This window comes from Hyperolius riggenbachi, chromosome 1 (genome assembly GCF_040937935.1).
Source record: "Hyperolius riggenbachi isolate aHypRig1 chromosome 1, aHypRig1.pri, whole genome shotgun sequence".
In the NCBI taxonomy this organism is placed as follows: domain Eukaryota; kingdom Metazoa; phylum Chordata; class Amphibia; order Anura; family Hyperoliidae; genus Hyperolius; species Hyperolius riggenbachi.
In genome coordinates, this window is record NC_090646.1 from 462,265,672 (window position 1) to 462,288,062 (window position 22,391).

The 22,391-nt window shown below is 44.2% G+C and overlaps 1 long non-coding RNA gene across 1 annotated transcript; it reads left to right on the forward strand.

The window, feature by feature from the left end:
• The first annotated feature begins 435 nt into the window (after nucleotides 1-435).
• LOC137553957 (uncharacterized) lies at nucleotides 436-20,055 on the forward strand. The gene is made up of 3 exons (XR_011027313.1): nucleotides 436-512; nucleotides 16,411-16,517; nucleotides 19,980-20,055. It is a non-coding gene; the product is annotated as an uncharacterized lncRNA (long non-coding RNA).
• The last annotated feature ends 2,336 nt before the right edge of the window (nucleotides 20,056-22,391 follow it).

Here is a 22,391-nt window from a genome sequence, read left to right on the forward strand (position 1 = left end):
CCCTGCAAAGTTTGGCATGCGAAAGCAGATGCACTTCTGAGTGAGCATGTCTCATGGTAAGCCATTTTAGCCAGATTTGCACAGCTAGACTTGAAAGGGTTAAGCTTGGTGTAGAGCACGCATACATTTTCTTGTGATTGAGAATTATTAACTGCACTGCATACAGTATTGCAGCCATTAAACCTTCCTGTCCCTCAACGTGAACCTCCAGAATAAAAATATACTCAGCAGCACTGAAAAGGCTTGGTGTTTCTTTAACAGTTTCACAGCATCAGAACTTTGTTTTGCTCCGCCCCATCAAAGAAATCTTCCCGGGCATTTTTCCCCTAATGCTGTGCAAAGCATGATGGGATTTCTGATGATGTTGTTCTCGTTGCCTAGCGTGCGCAGCTTGATCAGGACATAGGACAGTTGGAACTGTGTCTCGTGCTCCCTGTCACCTCCTTTCAACCTAATAGATGGCTGCCCTCGTGAAATCACAAACATTGGCCTGTTCTTTTAAAACAGAGTGGGTAAGAGATTATATTACCTATCTCGTTTAATTAACATAACTAATGTAACTTAATGACAGTATGTTTCTTTAGGCTGAAGTTCCTCTTTAAGTGCAGCCAATAACTCCTTCAGGCTCCCAAGTGCTGCAATTATTCACCCCCTCTCTTGCAGCCCAGTTCTCCCCCCCCCCCCCACCCGCCCCTTTCCTTGTTAATTGTTGTGGCCAGGACTTTCAGACCTGGTGTTTTCTTGGCATTTCCTTTCCTCCAAGTATCACTTACCACAGGGTAAATTGCTGCAAATGGGAATGTCACTATTAGTACACACATTACTCAGTGTTACTCAGTTACTCAGTGTTGCCCGTGACTCGTGTATAAGTCAACCCCTATACTTTTATGAAGTGAATCAGACCTACATTTCTAGACTTATACTCGAGTATGGTGCTGTCACCCTCTGCACCACTTTACAGAGTATATAATCATGTCACTGACTGTTCTCAGAGCAGCCCAGTCTTATTCCTACCATAGCCACGGTCTAATGTCCCTAATATAGTCTAATGTAAATGTTTCAGGAAAACACGTTTACCTAGCAGTACGTTTTTTGGGGTGTGGGAGAAAACTAGAGAGCCAGAGTAATATAACCTGTGGTGGGAAAAATGTATTTGCAGCATTACTGCATTATGAGCTATGCTCTCTTTGACAGTATTTTGTTGAAGGCTTTTTTTTTTTAATTTACATGCAGATGGAGTCTAAACAGAGAATGATCTATGGCATAATTTTTTAACTTGTGAGCTTGAAGTTGGGTTTTAAAGCACAAGTCTGGGTGTATGTAATACAGATATTAATCTTTTTAATGTTCTGTGACATTTTCTTATGCTCAGCTCTGTTATACGTGCTCTGGTAACCCTTTGCTTGTATTACTTTAAAATCAGCAGATTCTTATACAAAGTACTAAACAAACTGCTGACTTGAAAAAAGCTCTTCTTTCATCTCCAAATATACACCTAACAAGAATCTTCTTTCCAGTCACACAATACTTTGTTCTGCTGTGGTCAACATTTGTCACAATTGCTAGACTTTTCTTCTGCTGCTTCCTCTCTGCGGATCTCTGTTCTGCCTGCCATCTGGCATTCACCATGCCTCCTAGTCATTAATTGTGCCCTAAAAACCAAGAAAGGCATTCATTCACAACCTGTCTTTCCCACCGCCTGATACTCCCTGACTACATGTACTGCGGCCATACTGTTCTTACACTGTCCCTTCTTCAGGCTACTTTGTGCATGGTCAGTGAATTATGTTTTAGGTAAATCTGAATGCGATTGTAAACAGCCCTGAATACCTACCCTGTAGCAATGCGGATGATGTTGGTTCTAGATCATTTTTCAACAAATTCTGATGCTTATCTGTATTCCTTTATACATCCCATGTGCTGACTCACTTCAACTGTCTGGCATATTATGCATCATATGGATTCCTTGTGTAAATCAATATTATTACTCATTTATGTTGCCATTTCTTTCTGTCTGGCACATTAATGAACTAAATTCAGATTTGTGATGAAGAAATTCTAGTTTGGTATGGCTGCACATCTCATGTCAAAGCAACGTGTCTTTGTTGAGATACAGAGACATGACTGATACACTGGAGGGGTAGAAGGATGGCGAAGAAGGACGCACTTCACACTTATCTGCAGATGAGTAAATACTTTTATTTGTCTGATTCTATTAAACTTTGGCCCTGATTCAATAACCATTTCTTCCTAATTTTCTCTAGGGAAGGTTTTCTCAGGGTGCTTATCAACAGGCATACAGTTTAAACAATGCAAATTGCTCAGCTGTCTTGCTGATATTCTGCCTCTAAAACATTAAGCCACAAGGTAAATACACACGTTGGATTTTTCCAAACGACCGGTTGTTTGGAAGTCAAATCGGGCGTGTGTACAAACGGTCGGTCAGCTGATAACACTGGATTTGACCGATCCGCCGAGCGGATCCATCAAAACCAGTCTTATCAGCTGAATGACCGTTTGTACACAGACCTGATTTGACTTCCAAACGGCCGGTCGTTTGGAAAAATCCAACGTGTGTACGCACCTATAGACCCTGATCAAGCATGCAGATCAGGTGCTCTGACTGAAATCTGACTAGATTAGCTGCATGCTTGTTTCAGGTGTGAGATTCAGACACTACTGCAGCCAAAGAGATCAGCAGGACTGCCAGGTAACTGTTATTATTTAAAAGGAAATACATATGGCAGCCTCCACATACCTCTCACTTCAGGTATGCCTTAATGTACATACATAGCTCTTCTTTTGCACACAAAATGATGCCACAAGGAGGAGCAAGTAAAGCAACAAACAATGAAGAAAAAAAATCTATTGAGCTTAAATGTTACTTCTTTATAGGCATGGCGTCATGTGCTGCTTGTATTTTATCATCCCATTGTTTCACCTGCAAGGGGATAGGCATAGACTATCTCTATGAGAAGACTGCAGCCTACTGACAGTCTGTGGGGCAGGAAGTGACAAGTTTCTGGGCTTCAGATTGGACCTCAGTACTGGACCTCAGCTAATCAGGACATCAGTTTTCCTAATTTACTTCTACCATTTCCATTAATGTCACCCAAAGCAATCCTTGTTCAATTGTTAGATCAACTTTATGGGGAATGAGCACTGTACAGTCACATTGCTTGGCTATAGCTGTCCAGCATCTTCAGTCAATTGAGAGGGGAGGAGGGACAACATGGTAGTAGTTGAGTGATCGGCACATGGCAGACCATAAACAGCAAGCACAATTGTCATTCCTTGTTTAGCGGTCCGCCACAGCAGATTGCTAAATGATATCGCAGGGCAACCGCACAAACTCTCCGCCAGGATGGCATCATAGAATTACCTTCCTTTTTATAAACTTACATCGCTCAAGTGAGAATACACCCACACTTAGCATTACATTAGTATGACCTTTAAAAATCACAAGTGCTTAGAAAAAGCTCTTGCAGTGTGAACCAGCCCTGAAAAGGGTCCAGTTATGATATCCGGTGATGGAACTGTAGTACACTAACATAGATTATGGAATGACAAGAAGATCTATCTGAGAACAATAGACACACTTTGTTGAATAATGTGAACATATCAGAGTGTTGCTGTCCCTTCTCAAGAAGGGTGTTTTTTTTCCTGGCAAGAGGGAGTAACTTCAGTTCCCAGAATAATAATATGGTATATTCTTACATGTATCATATTGATTCCTTTAAATGTAGTTTTAGTGATAGAGAAACACATACATTTTCCCGAAATTCACCCAATAAATATAATTATAGATATATTTTTAGCACTAAACATATGCTTAGCCATAATTAACTTATACTTTTCTATGTCATCTGTGGACTCCATGTAGAAAAAAATATGGGTGACTATTTTCATAGGCCAAGCACTAAACACCAGTGCCCTACATCCAAAGCAGAAGCATTGTAAGCCCCATTCATGTCTGCTGGCCACTCTTTCACCAGTTTGGCTAGTAGACTTGATGTCAATGTCATTCACAGAATGAGTTACACAATAGCAGAGCAGGGACAAGGTCCTCCAGCATCCAAGGCTGAGACACCAAAGTGCGCCCCTCCATCCCTCCGCCCCAGCCGTCACACACTGATTGCTATTAGACTAAGAGTGCCACAGGGCCCACAACCTCCCCAACACCTTAATATCTAGTTATCTGGCGTGCAGTCACTGCTATGTATCCCCTTTTCTTATTTCTTTCTGCTTCATACACAATTAGGAATGACAGCTGAATGAATTGTGCGCCCCCTCCTACACTGCGCCCTGAGGCTGGAGCCTCTCCAGCCTATGCCTCGGCCCGGCCCTGCACAATAGAGAGGAAGTCAGGCATGAACCATAGCCTCAGTCACACACCAGAGAACTGTTATATCTCCTCCAAGTAGGTCACCCAGCTTTGAAGGCAACACCAATGTTATAGACACATGAATATACATGAATATACAAAGTGCACTTAGGGTTAAGGCAGGGAGCATTACCTGGAGTGGTTTCTCTCCTCTGCCAGGGTTATTATATGCAGTTGGTGATTAGGACATGTTTCCTGGGTCTTTTTAACTAATGGGGATTTGCACTTTAGGGACAAACACTGCGTGCCTTTTTTAAGATTATTAATAAAATTTGTTTATACTTTTGCAAAGATGATTTTTTCTATTCCTTTTCATTTGTTTATTGGTGTGCTATGCACACAATATGTGCTCTATTTTTGATAGTTATCTTTATGGAGTGTTAAGCACTCCATATTAACCTGATCATACTTCGCAGTGTTGTTTTTAGATTGGTACCTTTTTGGGGTGGGGGGGTGGGGAGAAGGGAGATTTGCACTTTAGGGACAAACACTGCGTGCCTTTTTTAAGATTATTAATAAAATTGGTTTATACTTTTGCAAAGATGAGTTTTTCTATTCCTTTTCCTTAGATTTTTAATGTTTATTTACCTTCCATTTAGACAAGCGTTGAAATATTGCACTTTGTATCTGTTCCCTGTACTCACATGTGGTTTCCCCAGTCAAGCATGAAATGTATTGTCTGTTATTTGTTATCAGCGGTAGGGCCCTTTTCCATTGCTGCTTGCGAGCCCGGCGTGATGCTCTCCAACATTGTAGCAATCCCAGCGCTCTTTCATCAGTGATCCGACATGTGCTGCCGGACGCAAGCAAGGGATGCTGGAGAATACCGCTAGGTAAGAGTTTTGAGGTGAATGAAGCCGATGCATGCCAGCTCCGCCTACCTAAATCCTGTAGGGAGAACTTTGAGCGGACTGTTTAGTGCTGCTTAGCACTTTTGGGGGCCCCCCTTACAAGCAAACCTATTCCAATCCCCTGGAACTTACAACCTGCGAGCCATTTCCAAGGGTCTGTGAGTATATATTGAAGCTATATAACTCCTTGCTTGAAATCACCCATGAGGTCTGGAACTGCTAATGCTTTGCTGTGCTATGCAGGAGGCTTAATATGGGACTTGGCTTGGACTTGCCATTTTTGCTTTTGCTTACTTTTTGCTCTCTGGATTAAAGAAATACTGTAGGGGGGTTGAGGGAAAATGAGTTGAACTTACCCGGGGCTTCTAATGGTCCCCCACAGACATCCTGTGCCTGCGCAGCCACTCACCGATGCTCCGGCCCCGCCTCCGGTTCACTTCTGGAATTTCAGACTTTAAAGTCTGAAAACCACTGCGCCTGCGCAGCCAAGCCCTCCCTCCCACTGACATCACCAGGAGTGTATTGCACAGGCCCAGTATGGTCTGTGCCTGCGCAGCACGCTCCTGGTGACATCAGCGGGAGCGAGGACACGGCAACGCAGGTGCAGTGGTTTTCAGACTTTAAAAGTCTGAAATTCCAGAAGTGAATCGGAGGCGGGCCCGGAGCATCAGTGAGTGGCTGCGCGGGCACAGGATGTCTGCAGGGGACCATTAGAAGCCCCGGGTAAGTTCAGCTCATTTTCCCCTGACCTCCCACAGTATTACTTTAAGCATGGAGGTGCTTGCTAACTTGTGACCATCCACAGAGGATATGGACTTTACGTTAGGGGTCCTTATACGTGTGCTCATATGTGTGCAGCTGCAGGTTGTGTGTGCCCGGCTATGTCAATGTGTGTCATTGTTTGTGTGCAACAGCGCTGTTCAATAGATGTGTTTCGACACACTTTTTATGCTTTGTAGTCCTTGAGAAGAAATAAATTGTTCCCCCCTTTTTTCACTACTGACCAGTGTCGCACGCACTTGTATTTAACAATAGTGTCAGTCAGGGTATAAATTACTCAGTGATTAAGGGGAGTTATATTAGCTGTCCTAACCTTGTCCTTCCCTTTCCTCCCCTTTAATCCCTTTTCCATTGCTGCTTGCGATTGCGCTGTGCTGAGATCAGACAAGCAACGATTTCCACTTGCTGCCGCTTGCGGCACAGACGTTGGGAATGGAGCCTGATCCCGATGAGAATCTCTCAAGCCGGCATTTGCTTTTGGGGATAAAACAATGCGCACTAGTGGGAAATGAGCACCATTATTTACATGTAAATTGCGGTGCTCTATAGCGATCACCAAAACGGCTGCCATCCGCTTTTTGAAGCGGTTCACAGCTGGTGGAAAAGCGCCCTAGCTCTGTTTGAATGTGCATTTGGAGCCCTAGGCTCCTATTCAACTCACCTTTTTTTAATACATTTTCCCCTAGGAGATCATTTTTCATCTTCTGTTCTACTATAACTTTTCGGCACTCTGAAATTGAAAAACGACTGAAAAGAAGGTGGAAAAGTGCTGTCAAAATCATTCTGAGTATTTAATTGTTTATTGGTGGCTTCAAAGAAACTTCATGATGCACCCCCCTCCTTTTGTGTCACCAACCCCTCCCTCAGATTGTAAGCCTTTGGCAGGGCCCTGTCCCCTTGTGTACCATACATGACTGTGTGCACTTTACCCAGAATTTTGAACTTGTATTTTTACCACTACCACTCCAGTGTAAATCTGGCATTGTATTACTATCTGCCTTGTGTTGTGTATTTTATTGCTTATTACCTGTATTGTTGTATCTATTTTCTATTACCTGTATTGTGTTGTCACCCGTTATCATTGTCTGTAATCCTATTTATTGTACATCGCTGCGTAATATGTTGGCGCTATATAAATCCAATAAAGAATAATAATAAGGAATTATCACCTAAGAGAATGCTTAGGAGAAAAAGTGAATTGAACAAGGGCCCTTAATACTTAACCCTTGCAGTGAGAAAAAAGTAAAAAGGAACAAAGCCTAGAGCTTAGTTATAAGTAGGGACTGTGTTCAATGCGCAGATTATAAATAACACCTTAATTGATCAAGGTGCTGGGCAAACAAATGTAATACTTCATTTCTCAGCATGCAATGCAGCAGTCAATGGCTACGTTCTGTTGCAGCAAATATGAAGGACAAACAAATAAAATTTACAAGTTAACAGTCACAATTTAATATAAACAAGATTTTTAGGTATATAGATGGTGATGTAAGTACAAACAGGTTCCGTTCTTGGAGATTGTTTGTAAGTTAAGTCCTGTAAGTAAGTTAACTACTTCCCGACCGCCGTATAGACAAATGGCGGCCGGGAAGCAGACGCCGCAAGGACCACCGTATTAACAAAATGCGGCGGTCCTTGTTTGGGCATGGGCGGAGCGATCGCGTCATCCGTGACGCGATCCTCCGCCTCCGCCTGTCGCCGCTCACTCGCCGCAACATCCCGCCGGCCATACGGAGGCGCCGGCGGGATGTTAACCCGACGATCGCCGCATACAAAGTGTATAATACACTTTGTAATGTTTACAAAGTGTATTATACAGGCTGCCTCCTGCCCTGGTGGTCCCAGTGTCCGAGGGACCACCAGGGCAGGCTGCAGCCACCCTAGTCTGCACCAAGCACACTGATTTTCTCCCCCCCCCGCCCCAGATCGCCCACAGCACCCATCAGACCCCCCCCTGCCCACCCCCCAGACCCCTGTTTGCACCCAATCACCCCCCTAATCACCCATCAATCACTCCCTGTCACTATCTGTCAACGCTATTTTTTTTTAATACCCCCCCCCTGCCCCCTGCTCCCTCCTGATCACCCCCCAACCCCCCAGATTCTCCCCAGACCCCCCCCCCAGACCCCCCCCCCCCCCCCCAATGTACTGTATGCATCTATCCCCCCTGATCACCTGTCAATCACCTGTCAATCACCTGTCAATCACCCGTCAATCACCCATCAATCACCCCCTGTCACTGCCACCCATCAATCAGCCCCTAACCTGCCCCTTGCGGGCAATCTGATCACCCCCCCACACCAATAGATCGCCCGCAGATCCGACATCAGATCACCTCCCAAATCCATTGTTTACATCTATTCTCTCCTCTAAACACACACTAATTACCCATCAATCACCCATCAATCACCCCCTATCACCACCTGTCACTTTTACCTATCAGATCAGACCCTAATCTGCCCCTTGCGGGCACCCAATCACCCGCCCACACGCTCAGATTGCCCTCAGACCCCCCCTTATCAATTCACCAGTGCATTCATTACATCTGTTCTTCCCTGTAATAACCCACTGATCACCTGTCAATCACCTGCCAATCACCTATCACCCATCAATCACCCCCTGTCACCCCCTGTCACTGCCACCCATCAATCAGCCCCTAACCTGCCCCTTGCGGGCAATCTGATCACCCACCCACACCATTAGATCGCCTGCAAACCCGCCGTCAGATTACCTCCCAAATGTATTGTTTACATCTGTTATCTTCTCTAAACACCCACTAATTACCCATCAATCACCCCCTATCACTGTTACCTATCAGATCAGACCCTAATCTGCCCCTTGCGGGCACCCAATCACCCACCTACACGCTCAGATTACCCTCAGACCCCCCCTTATCAATTCGCCAGGGCATTATTTACATCTATCCTTCCCTGTAATAACCCACTGATCACCTGTCAATCACCTGCCAATCACCTATCACCCATCAATCACCCCCTGTCACCCCCTGTCACTGCCACCCAACAATCAGCCCCTAACCTGCCCCTTGCGGGCAATCTGATTACCCACCCACACCAATAGATCGCCCGCAGATGCGACATCAGATCACCACCCAAGCGCAGCGTTTACTCTCCTCTAAACACCCACTAATTACCCATCAATCACCCATAAATCACCCCCTATCACCACCTGTCACTGTTACCCATCAGATCAGACCCTAATCTGCCCCTTGCGGGCACCCAATCACCCGCCTACTCGCTCAGATTACCCTCAGACCCCCCCCTTATCAATTCGCCAGTGCAATATTTACATCTGTTCTCCCCTGTAATAACCCACTGATTACCTGTCAATCACCTATCAATCACCCATCAATCACCCCCTGTCACTGCCACCCATCAATCACCCCCTGTCACTGCCACCCATCAATCACCCGCTGTCACTGCCACCCATCAATCAGCCCCTAACCTGCCCCTTGCGGGCAATCTGATCACCCACCCACACCAATAGATCGCTCGCAGATCCGACGTCCGATCACCTCCCAAGTGCAGTGTTTACATCTGTTCTCTACCCTAAACACCCACTAATTACCCATCAATCAACCCCTGTCACTGCTACCTATCAGATTAGACCCCTATCTGCCCCTAGGGCACTCAATCACCCGCCCACACCCTCAGAATGCCCTCAGACCCCAGCCCTGATCACCTCGCCAGTGCATTGCTTGCATCTATTCCCCCCTCTAATCACACCTTGAGACACCCATCAATCACCTCCTGTCACCCCCTAGCACACCTACCCATCAGATCAGGCCCTAATTTGCCCCGTGTGGGCTCCTGATCACTCGGCCAAACCCTCAGATCCCCCTCAGACCCCCTTCCGATCACCTCCCCAGTGCATTGATTGCATCTATTTTCCCCTCTAACCACCCCCTGAGACACCCATCAATCACCTCCTGTCACCCACCTAGCACTCCTATCCATCAGATCAGGCCCAATACAACCTGTCATCTAAAAGGCCACCCTGCTTATGACCGGTTCCACAAAATTCGCCCCCTCATAGACCACCTGTCATCAAAATTTGCAGATGCTTATACCCCTGAACAGTCATTTTGAGACATTTGGTTTCCAGACTACTCACGGTTTTGGGCCCGTAAAATGCCAGGGCGGTATAGGAACCCCACAAGTGTCCCCATTTTAGAAAAAAAGACACCCCAAGGTATTCTGTTAGGTGTATGACGAGTTCATAGAAGATTTTATTTTTTGTCAAAAGTTAGCGGAAATTGATTTTTATTGGTTTTTTTCCACAAAGTGTCACTTTCCGCTAACTTTTGACAAAAAATAAAATCTTCTATGAACTCACCATACTCCTAACAGAATACCTTGGGGTGTCTTCTTTCTAAAATGGGGTCACTTGTGGGGTTCCTATACTGCCCTGGCATTTTAGGGGCCCTAAACCGCGAGGAGTAGTCTAGAAAACAAATGCCTCAAAATGACCTGTGAATAGGACGTTGGGCCCCTTAGCGCACCTAGGCTGCAAAAAAGTGTCACACATGTGGTACCGCCGTACTCAGGAAAAGTAGTATAATGTGTTTTGGGGTGTATTTTTACACATACCCATGCTGGGTGGGAGAAATTTCTATGTAAATGGACAATTGTGTGTAAAAAAATCAAACAATTGTCATTTACAGAGATATTTCTCCCACTTAGCATGGGTATGTGTAAAAATACACCCCAAAACGCATTATACTACTTCTCCTGAGTACGGCGGTACCACATGTGTGGCACTTTTTTACACCCTAAGTACGCTAAGGGGCCCAAAGTCCAATGAGTACCTTTAGGATTTCACAGGTCATTTTGCGACATTTGGTTTCAAGACTACTCCTCACGGTTTAGGGCCCCTAAAATGCCAGGGCAGTATAGGAACCCCACAAATGACCCCATTCTAGAAAGAAGACACCCCAAGGTATTCCGTACGGAGTATGGTGAGTTCATAGAAGATTTTATTTTTTGTCACAAGTTAGCGGAAAAAGACACTTTGTGAAAAAAAACTATTAAAATCAATTTCCGCTAACTTGTGACAAAAAAATAAAAACTTCTATGAACTCACCATACTCCTAACGGAATACCTTGGGGTGTCTTCTTTCTAAAATGGGGTCATTAGTGGGGTTCCTATACTGCCCTGGCATTTTAGGGGCCCTAAACCGCGAGGAGTAGTCTTGAAACAAAAATGACCTGTGAAATCCTAAAGGTACTCATTGGACTTTGGGCCCCTTAGTGCAGTTAGGGTGCAAAAAAGTGCCACACATGTGGTATCGCCGTACTCGGGAGAAGTAGTATAATGTGTTTTGGGGTGTATTTTTACACATACCCATGCTGGGTGGGAGAAATACCTCTGTAAATGACAATCTTTTGATTTTTTTACACACAATTGTCCATTTACAGAGGTATTTCTCCCACCCAGCATGGGTATGTGTAAAAATACACCCCAAAACACATTGTACTACTTCTCCCGAGTATGGCGATACCACATGTGTGGCACTTTTTTGCACCCTAACTGCGCTAAAGGGCCCAAAGTCCAATGAGTACCTTTAGGATTTTACAGGTCATTTTGAGAAATTTCGTTTCAAGACTACTCCTCACGGTTTAGGGCCCCTAAAATGCCAGGGCAGTATAGGAACCCCACAAATGACCCCATTTTAGAAAGAAGACACCCCAAGGTATTCCGTTAGTAGTATGGCGAGTTCATAGAAGATTTTATTTTTTGTCACAAGTTAGCGGAAATTGATTTTAATTGTGTTTTTTCACAAAGTGTCATTTTCCGCTAACTTTTGACAAAAAATAAAATCTTCTATGAACTCACCATACTCCTAACGGAATACCTTGGGGTGTCTTCTTTCTAAAATAGGGTCATTTGTGGGGTTCCTATACTGCCCTGGCATTTTAGGGGCCCTAAACCGTGAGGAGTAGTCTTGAAACGAAATTTCTCAAAATGACCTGTGAAATCCTAAAGGTACTCATTGGACTTTGGACCCTTTAGCGCAGTTAGGGTGCAAAAAAGTGCCACACATGTGGTATCGCCGTACTCAGGAGAAGTAGTATAATGTGTTTTGTGGTGTATTTTTACACATACCCATGCTGAGTGGGAGAAAGATCTCTGTAAATGGACAATTGTGTGTAAAAAAAATTAACAAATTGTCATTTACAGAGATATTTCTCCCACCCAGCATGGGTATGTGTAAAAATACACCCCAAAACACATTATACTACTTCTCCTGAGTACGGCAATACCACATGTGTGGCACTTTTTTGCGGCCTAACTGCGCTAAGGGGTCCAAAGTCCAATGAGCACCTTTAGGCTTTACAGGGGTGCTTACAATTTAGCACCCCCCAAAATGTCAGGACAGTAAACACACCCCACAAATGACCCATTTTGGAAAGTAGACCCTTCAAGGTATTCAGAGAGGGGCATGGTGAGTCCGTGGCAGATTTCATTTTTTTTTTGTCGCAAGTTAGAAGAAATGGAAACTTTTTTTTTTTTTTCTCACAAAGTGTCATTTTCCGCTTACTTGTGACAAAAAATAATATCTTCTATGAACTCACTATGCCTCTCAGTGAATACTTTGGGATGTCTTCTTTCCAAAATGGGGTCATTTGGGGGGTATTTATACTATCCTGGAATTCTAGCCCCTCATGAAACATGACAGGGGGTCAGAAAAGTCAGAGATGCTTGAAAATGGGAAAATTCACTTTTTGCACCATAGTTTGTAAACGCTATAACTTTTACCCAAACCAATAAATATACACTGAATGGGTTTTTTTTTATCAAAAACATGTTTGTCCACATTTTTCGCGCTGCATGTATACAGAAATTTTACTTTATTTGAAAAATGTCAGCACAGAAAGTTAAAAAAATCATTTTTTTGCCAAAATTCATGTCTTTTTTGATGAATATAATAAAAAGTAAAAATCGCAGGAGCAATCAAATAGCATCAAAAGAAAGCTTTATTAGTGACAAGAAAAGGAGCCAAAATTCATTTACGTGGTAGGTTGTATGAGCGAGCAATAAACCGTGAAAGCTGCAGTGGTCTGAATGGAAAAAAAGTGGCCAGTCCTTAAGGGGTAGAAAGCCCTAGGTCCTCAAGTGGTTAAGTCCTGTGTTAAACACGGTGAAATGGGAATAAATGATAAACTCTGGATTTGGACATATAGTATAAAATATGCCATTTTGTTGTTGTTTTCACTGTTTGTGAGTTTAAAACACTTTTAAAGTATTTTAAACTACTTATAACAGTTTCAGAATCGGAATCATATTTATTCGCCAAGTACAGGGCAGCGTACAAGGAATTGTTTTTGGCACAAACAGCTTGGAGATAGGGACATAGTGAAATACATAGGTACATAAATAAATTAGAGTGAATACTGTACATATTTAGGGAAACACATATTTCACAGCGGAGTTTGCATTTGGGTGGATGGGAGGGGTGGCTGAATTTAGTGCCAGGACAGTTTGGGTAAAGAAAGAGTTCCTGTGCCTGTATTGAAGAGTGCAGTATGGGTGGATGGGGAGGGGGGGGAGGGGGGGGGGGCTGAGTTTAGGACCGGGACAGCTTGGGGAGAAAAAGAGTTCCTGTGCCTGGAGGTCTTGGTGGCGATGGCCCTGAAGCAATGACCGAATGTTAGTAATTTGAGGTAGCGGTTGCCAGGGTGAGAATGATAGTTTGCTATCCTGAAAGACCTGGTTCACAGCCTTGAGGAGTAGAGATGATCAAGAGATGGGAGGAAGGTTCCTATAATCTTCTCAGTGGCTCTGATGACTCTCTGTAACTTGTGCTTGTCACTCACAGAGGAGCCCACATACCACACGATGATAGAGGAGCATAGAATAGACTCAATAGTGGCAGAGTAGAACCGGGTCAGAACAGTGCGAGTCATTCCAAAGTTTTTCAATTGGTGCAGGAAGAAGAGCCATTGTTGGGCCTTTTTCTATAGTTTGGAGGAGTTCACATCCCATCTACAATACCTAGAGATGGTGGTACCCAGGAGGCGAGTGCTGGAGACTCTGGTGACCTCTGAGCCCTCAATGAGAACTGGGGGAAGTGTAGGTTTTTTTCCCTAAGATTGATGGTCAGTTCGACAGTTTCTGCTGAGTTGAGGACAAGCTTGATGACCACTTGGGTCCTGTTTGTGAGGAAGTAGGCACACTTAGAGGGAAGGATGCACATTAAGCTGTACCATCTTGTCATGGAGGAAGTTAGGGCTCATAGTATTGAAGGCAGAGCTGAAGTCGAGGAAGAGAATCCTCGCATAGGTTTTTGGTTTGTCTAGAGCGGCTGGAAAGTGTAATGGTTAAGGGCTCTGCCTCTGACACAGAAGACCAGGGTTCAACTCTCGGCTCTGCCTGTTCAGTAAGCCAGCACCTATTCAGTAGGAGACCTTGGGCAAGACTCCCTAACACTCCAACAGCCCATAGAGCGCGTCCTAGTGGCTGCAGCTCTGGCACTTTGAGTCCGCCAGGAGAAAAGCGCAATATAAATGTTTGGTGTCTTGTATTGTCTAGATGAGACAGGATGTACTCTGGGCTTATGCAATACTGTAGCATTTAGGGGCCCGTTTCCTCTATGAAGTGATGCGAGTGCGGCTACCCAGCCGCATCGCATCACTTCCGCTGCAGTTCATGTCACTTCCGCATCGGGAGTTATGGCGGGGCAATGCGGCTGTGCTGCAGATTCTCGGATCGCTCCGCACGCAATGGAAACTGTTCCATTGCCGTGCATTGGTTTCAGGACACCCGCGGTGTGATTCAGCTATGTAGCTGCATTGCACCACATGTAATGGAAACGGGCCCTTACAACAAAAATATGTAATATACAAACAGTATTATATATTTTGTACATGAAGACAACTTTTGTATTTATGAACCATTGTATTTCGAGTAGTTTGTAAGTAGGGGTTTATTAGCCAGTTTCTGCATAAAGGAAAGGATACTGAGGGACAGACCGATTTTTACATATTATGTTTGGGATGAAGGGACAAGGATAACTGCTGATGGCAAAAGGGAATAAATATGTTACAAAAAAAAAAAAGAAAAAAGGGAAGGAAAAATTATATTAAAACTTTTTATACATAAACGTGATGTTTTCCTTTTATTTAGGCATGTTTGTTTCAGGCTTTATAAAGGAATAGTTTTTGTACTTGTGGCTTGAGCTATGTGGTGGCCTCTAGTACACAAATTCAAGTATTTAACACCCTGATGCTACCTCCGTAATGAGAGGGAAATGAGAGGAAGCTGCGCCCATGATAAGCTGTCATCTACATGTTGAGAAATGGATCCTGTGAGACCTGAGAAGTTGGTAGTTTGATGCTTCTTGAATAAATTCTACATTAGATTTAAACCCCAGTGTGCTGGCAGTATTGTTGATCATTGCGTATGAAAAATTCATAGCAATATGCCACAGATGTCTTGACTGTATATACAGTGATTTTCATCACAACTGTCAAATTCTGCTGCTGCTTGGATAAGTTATTATGCAATGACACTTCCATTGGCCATAGAGATTACACAGCAGTTGGACATCCAGGAATGTTCTGTCCTCTCTGGTTGGTGACTGACACAGAAGCATTGGTAATGCAGTCACTGAATGACTCATCTCAGGAGACCAGTTCTCTGCTGATGTCAGAGGCATAAGGTCATAGTTTGATTCATTTGCTAGACAGACAGATTAGTCAGCTTTTAGGCTACATACAAACACCACCATGTGCGATAATCTATCTGGTGTGTGTACAACAGTCACCTGACATCAGGGCCGGGCCGAGGCATAGGCTGGAGAGGCTCCAGCCTCGGGGCGCAGTGTAGGAGGGGGCGCAGAATTCATTCAGCTGTCATTCCTAATTGTGTTTGAAGCAGAAAGAAATAAGAAAAGGGGATACATGGCAGTGACTGCAAGCCAGATAACTAGATATTAAGGTGTTGGGGAGGTTGTGGGCCCTGAGGCACCTCTTAGTCTAATAGCAATCAGTGTTTGATGGCTCGGGTGGCAAGGATGGAGGGGCGCACTTTGGTGTCTCAGCCTTGGGTGCTGGAGGACCTTGTCCCGGCTCTGCCTGACATCACCTGAAGATCAGGCATGCCCCTGTTGCCTGAGCATTGTTCTTACTACTCACCCACACACAAGAAGCCACTACATTGTGTGCCTTCATTCAACACCGCACCACAGTAACAGATGCGTTGCTAGCCTACAGGCTAGTGACGTGTCTATACAGCATGCTGTATGCCCCAGCTTCCAACTTAACACTGTCAGAAAGCATTTTAATGCTCTTACGAATGATACTGTTTCTAAGTGGTATAAAAAGGTAATTTTTACACGATGAAGAGGATTCTGATTGTGGTTTTTTTTCTGTGGAGGTGTGCTGACCAGCCTGGAGAGGGATCCAGAGGGGAGGTGATTACCAGAGAGGCAAGCGTGGCCTACACCCCACAAGCAGATTTAGGCAGCATGAAAAAGACAGCAGGTAATTATATCTGATTTGTAGAAGAGGACTTATTGAATGTGTAATTTAGACAGGACAAGACACGGAACATTTATATTGTTGCTTATCTCCTGACGGACTCAAAGTGCCAGAGCTGCAGCCACTAGAGAGCGCTCTATAGGCACTAACAGTGTTATGCTGGGGATACACGGTACATTTCTGTACCGTGTATCGACCAGCTGATCCGGCCAGCTGATAATATTCAGCTGGCCCGATCAAGCCTCTCGACCCCCGCCCGCTCGATTCCTGCCGGCGGACAATGGCAGGGAATCGAGCGCTGATAAGGAAGCCCCGGCGGGGACGAGCGGTAATCGATCCGTGCGCATGCGCGGACGAGCGAGGACACGGCTGGGGGCGATCCGGTGGCTAATTGGCCGCCCGTTCGACCCGTGTATTCCCAGCATTAGGGAGTCTTGCCCAAGGTCTTCTACTGAATAGGTGCAGGCTTACTCTAATTACACTGGAAGTCCACTTTAAGAGCGAAAATAGCATTGTGATCAGGCATGCTCAGGTGTTGAGGGTCATTAAGGATCCAACATGTTGAATCCTTGATAGAGAGGTTGGGCGTAAGTTGTACACACACTAGATAGATGAACAATCGTTGAATCTGTCAGTATTTCCCATTTTGAATGCCTTTTATCTATTGTGTGTACATACCTTTAGACTACAATGGCAAGACTGACTATGATAGGGATTAGATTGTTAGCTCCTCTGAGGGATAGTTAGTCCACTACACTTAGTCCAGACACAATATAAAAGTGCTGCATAAGAAGTTAGCACTATGTAAACACAAATAAATAATATGTGGTATGTTGTACTTAACTTTGTTACTTCAACTTGGCTCTATTAATAAAGTATGTGGTATTATACTGGTTTAAACCCCTAATAAACTAAGGGCTGTTTCTTTTAATTAGCTTTAGATGACATGTTTTAATTTTCGAGTATTGCTTATTACATGTATTCCCATGACAGATGCAAATGCTGGAACTATTGTCATTGTGCCACTTAGTCACTTCCCTAATAGAAGAGTGACTCTTTTTTTTGTGCCCATGATATTTCACATCCAAGGAGGAAGTAATTGTTAACTATAATGTTAAACATTTTAATGAACTGATATAATTTCTCCTGTGTTAGCTTCATGCTCGTTGGAATTCTGCAATTCAGCAGGTGCTCACTGCTTAGATAGCACAGATTCATCAAGGATGAGAGCCTGCAGAGAGACAGCCAAGAGCAGGATGTTTCCATGAATAAACTGGTTGGGGGTCACTTACATAAAGAATCCCAGTGAATTAACACCTTGGAATGGAAGTGCAGCCCGATGCAGACACTCTGTGCATCCTCCTGCCACAGTCAGGGTGTAATTACAATTATGGCAGCAGGGACAGTTTCTGTAGGATACAGTAGCTCAAGATGTACAATATGCTGAAATAAAGCCACATTGTCTTAAAGTGAACCGAGCACCATTTTTAGCGCCCAGGGCATCTCAATAGCACATTAAAAATGCATGCCATTAATATGTCTCATTTTTTTAAAAAAAATCCATTTTACCATTTATCTTTACATCCGCTCAAACTCACTCTTATCAAACGAACGACAGTCTGTACACATGCCCGATTTAGCGTGCGAACGACTGAATGACGGGACGTTCACACGACCCGTTGTTCACGGAAATCCGATGTGTGTGTGGGCCTAATGACTTAAGTACTGTAATTGTTTTATTGCACTCATTACCAAGAAGTAAACAATACCTTTTCTTCAACAGAAGGGGGTGGGTAATTAGGACAACTGCTACAAAGAGGTTATCCAGAGGGAATGTGTCAAGATAGCGTCTTTGATTTCTGTAAATAAGGACAGTGAGAAGGGGAGGGAGGGAACATGGCAGCTCCTATAGCCATTACAAATTTCAGGGAAAGAAAGGGTGCTTAGTTCCCTTTAAAACCAATAAATGCACTCATAGTCAATAAATAAAGCCTTGTACACACACAGGTTTAGCTATATCATTCCAGGCCACCCAACACAATCATGGGGCCCTCTGACACTGCGTGTCCCCCTGCCCCCTTCCCTGGCAGCCCATGCGCTATGGGGCCCCTCTCCTCCTCCCTTCCCCCTTTTAGGGTTATCGCAGCGGAGGTGTGTAAAAAATAGTTACCTACTCCCATTTTGTCCGGTCACCTCTCCCTCCCAGCAGTCACTGTTCTGTTGCATGCCTGGCTCCTGATGGATGTCATCATGTGATCAGGAGCCAGAGGGGGGCAGTATAGAGTGAATGGCTGTGGGAGGAAGAGAAGACCCGATACAATAAGAGCAGGTAAATATATTTATTAAGCGTCAACGTGAGTAGCACATAAGCAAGATAGAAATGTCCAAGATGAGGGACTGTAACCAGGATCTCAGTAGTGGTTCTAGCAGATTACACCATTCATGTCTCTTCCCGCTTGTTAGCTACTCACTGCAGCAGCGGCCCCAATCTGAGACAGAGAAAACACCATAACGTTTTTTCCATGGGAAGTGGGGTGTAGGCGTCGGAAGCTGGCGGACACTTGGCTCGAGGGTAAAAAACACGGCAGGTAATTAAACCTTCCTATTGGAAGAGGACTAATTGAATGTGTAATTTACAATGGAGGTCACTTTAAGGCCAGTTGGTTTTTGAGGAGATAATTCACCTATCTGTATGTTTTTGGGACACATATTGCACAATGTTTAGACCCAAGCCATGGAACTTTTAACAACAGTCCAGACAACCAAATATCCACCGGCATCAGTGAGAGGTACAACCAGGAAAATGATTTGCATCTCATTGATCATCCCTAGTCGCTAGATGGATCCAGACGAGACTTGGGCTAAGAGCTGTGCTGATGATTTGGGCGCCGCCATAGGCTGTAATGCGAATTAGTGACTAATTTGGGCCCAGGTGATTGCAGGAGCTCAAATTAGCAAAAAAAAGTAATTTGCCAATGACCGAATTACGTGTCCCTACAAGTTGTACTTACTACAACTCGGAGGGGGGAATAGCATTAACTCCACTCTGGAGTTTCAGAAGGCGCAGGGTGAGCCATCTTTCGGCTTCACATGTGCCGAAATTTAGCCGCAGCCATTTTCTATGTGCGCAGATGCAGAAACATACTAACATCAAACATGAGCATCTTGCTAGATTTTGATGCTTAAAAGCAACTTATTTTTATAATAAATATGTCTGTAATAATCAAGCAGCAGTTGGCTGATTATTAAACATGCATAATAACATGAGTGACATACAACCTTATTTTATGGTTCTCCAGCAGTGGAAAGCACATGCTATTCTGCTGTGCATTGTACATTGTTGTGTGAATGCTAAGTAGCCATTATGAAGAGTTAGAGTTCATGTATAAATGCCTAGCATCTAAATAATATATCCTCTAATGTAATTCTTTAATTTATATGCAAATGTTTATATCTTCTTCCTAGGTGGATACATGAAAAAAACACACAAATGCATAAAAAAAGCCTAGAAGAAAAAACATATTGATGTATGAAAATAAACCTCTATCCTGTTGTTTTGATACATGTCCTCTTCCTGTGTAGCTTTAGCATGCTGTAGGGCTGATTGGAGGCTCAAGGTCGATCTGGACAACACTGACATGCCCCCCCCCCCCAGTAGGTAGCAATAGACTAGCCCCTTTGACTAGCCCCTTTGTTTCTGCTAGTGATGGGAATTCCGGCTCTTCTTGGAGAATCGGCTCTTCTGAATCGGCTCCCAGTAAAGAGCCGGCTCTTACGGCTCTCAATCGGCTCTTCATTAAATATCACTAGACGCCACTCAGAATCGGAGTAAAAGCCCCGCCCCCGTCTCCATGACAATTCCAGACTGCTTCTCTGGCTCCGGCAATCCCTCCTGCTACTGCTCTGTTCCGCCCCATACACTCCTACAAGCTGCACGAGGAGGACTACATCTCCCAGCATGCCTCAGCACCCTTTATTACACAGCAAAGCAGAGCTGTGTGGGGCGGCTGAGGCATCGGCTCTTTCAAAACTGAGAGCCGGCTCTTGCCGTTCGCAGCAAAGAGCCGGCGCGAACGACCCATCACTAGTTTCTGCCTCCCTCCTTCCCCAGAGGCCCAGAGCCGCATAGCAGGCCCCCCCCCCCCCCTTGTATAGTGGTCCTCAGGGCCCTTGCTGAGAATTCTGCAGTGGAACAACTCACCTCTCCACACGCTCTTCCATGTATGGTCCATGGTTGGTGACTCCATCACTGTTGTTCTTAAGGTTTCAAAGTTACTTACTCCTAGATTAATATTTTTAGGCATAGAGGATTTGAATCTAAAGTGCCAACATAATCTGTGACGCTGTATAAAGTAAGAAACCAACGTGGGGTACATACTAATACAGACAAATGGAATACACCAATATACAAAATACATAATCAGTGACAATATAAAATACAGAAATGATACAAAATACAGAATTGATAATTAAAGTGACAAAATTAACACAATGAATAAAATGTATAATGAATTCTAAGACACAAAAGTGGAGAGAGCCCTGCCCTTGCGAGCTTACACTAATGCCATTATGCTATGCTAAACATGAAGTCCTCCTGTGTTGCAATAAGCATGAACCACCTAAACTAGACAACTGGAAATCATCTGAACTCACTTACCGTAAGGTTACGTTTCCACTGTAGCGTTACATTTTCGCCTGCAAAAAATCGTATAAGATTTTTCTGATTGGTGAAAATTCACATGTAAATTTGTACGCGGTTTTATGTGAATTTTCGTACGCGAAAATTCGCATTAGTTACATATGCATAATCTGCCTAGTAACAGCTTAGTCACGACTGCTGACAACTTCCTGTAACCATAGATCTAATGCGAATTTTCGGGCAAGTAACGCGAAAAATCGCATTGCCTATACAAAGCATTGTACGCGAATCATACGCGATGTCCGAAAAAATGATACAGGACCTCAGATTTTTCCACGCGTGCGAACGCATACGAAAATTCTAAATTTTAAAATCTATGCGAATTTTCTGAGCAGAAAAACTGACACAAAACGCACAAGTGGAAACCTAGCCTAACATGTGTATGTCTCCAATAGTTTGCCTAGGTCTGAAGCCCATTGACAACAATCTAAGCCCCAGAGTTTAATTCATATTAAGACTTACTACACTCACTTTATTTTCCTTTCTTCTATCTCCCCTTCTTTCTTATTTCCCTTCTTTTTCTTTTTCTTCTTCTACACATAAATGTCATAAATAGGTCATAATGATCCTTCCCATCTTTTTTTTTTTTTTTGCATGAAACAAATATTGTTAATGGTTTACTCTTGTATAAAAGGGGATATTTTAACCTCTTCAGTCAACAGGCTGTCTTCACCTTATGGACACAAGCAATTTTCAAATTTTTCCAGATCCTCCCATTCATTCAACAATAATTTAATCTACTTATCACACCTAAATGATCTATACCAGGGTTTCTCAACTTTTTCGAACCAAGTACCCCCTATTGCAATTTAGTTCCAGCGATGTACCCCGTGATGAGTGGAGAGGCCGTTACAAGGAGAGGAGCACATGTAAGTTACCAGCGCACACTATGCTGTACTACCGCAGCATGGTGTGCGCTGAGTTCGTGCTCCTCTCATCAGCTTGTCTAATCAAGATATAGATAGATACATAGACAGGCAGAGGAGGAGAGAGAAAGGGGGAGGGGAGAGAGAGGGGGGAAAAGACAGGGAAATGGAGGGGGGAGAGAGAGAGGGGAGGGAGAGAGAGGGTGGGGGGAGAGGGATGCGGAGACAGAGAGAGAGGGGGAAGAGAGAGGGGGAGAGACAGGGAGATGGGAAGGAGAAACAGTGGGGGGGGGGGCGAGGAGAGGGAGAGGA